Source organism: Vanacampus margaritifer, chromosome 14 (genome assembly GCF_051991255.1).
Source record: "Vanacampus margaritifer isolate UIUO_Vmar chromosome 14, RoL_Vmar_1.0, whole genome shotgun sequence".
In the NCBI taxonomy this organism is placed as follows: domain Eukaryota; kingdom Metazoa; phylum Chordata; class Actinopteri; order Syngnathiformes; family Syngnathidae; genus Vanacampus; species Vanacampus margaritifer.
Window position 1 is genome coordinate 6945183 of NC_135445.1, and position 479 is coordinate 6945661.

Sequence of the window (479 nt, forward strand, 5' to 3'; positions counted from 1 at the left end):
CCTGATTAAATGAAGCTTCTTCCCTCACTTCAACATACTTCGTCGGCACAAAGATTGCGTCAAAATCATACATTTAGTCAGGGGCTTTAGCCTGAGCACAAAACATTTACTGAGTAGGATACGTTTACCGACACACCCAAAAAATAAATCAAAATCCTTGAATAGGTGAAGAAAAAAAAAATTGATTTTGTTACATTATGGAGTGCCACAATATGAGATTTTTTTCTTGTTGTACATTAATGTTTTTTTCATTATTCCTTCAGACCACATTCATATATTTTTTTAATTAAGTTTTAGCTATATATAGTGATGGGAAAATGAAGCCTCATGAAGCTTCATGAAACACTTTTACTATTTTTTTTACTCCTCTAGATGGTGCTCTTGGTTCAAATATAAAGGCTAGTGCAATGAAAATGTATTACATTTCCACTGCCTTTTTAAACCAATAGTGCCATCTAGAGGAGTCAAAAAATATCACA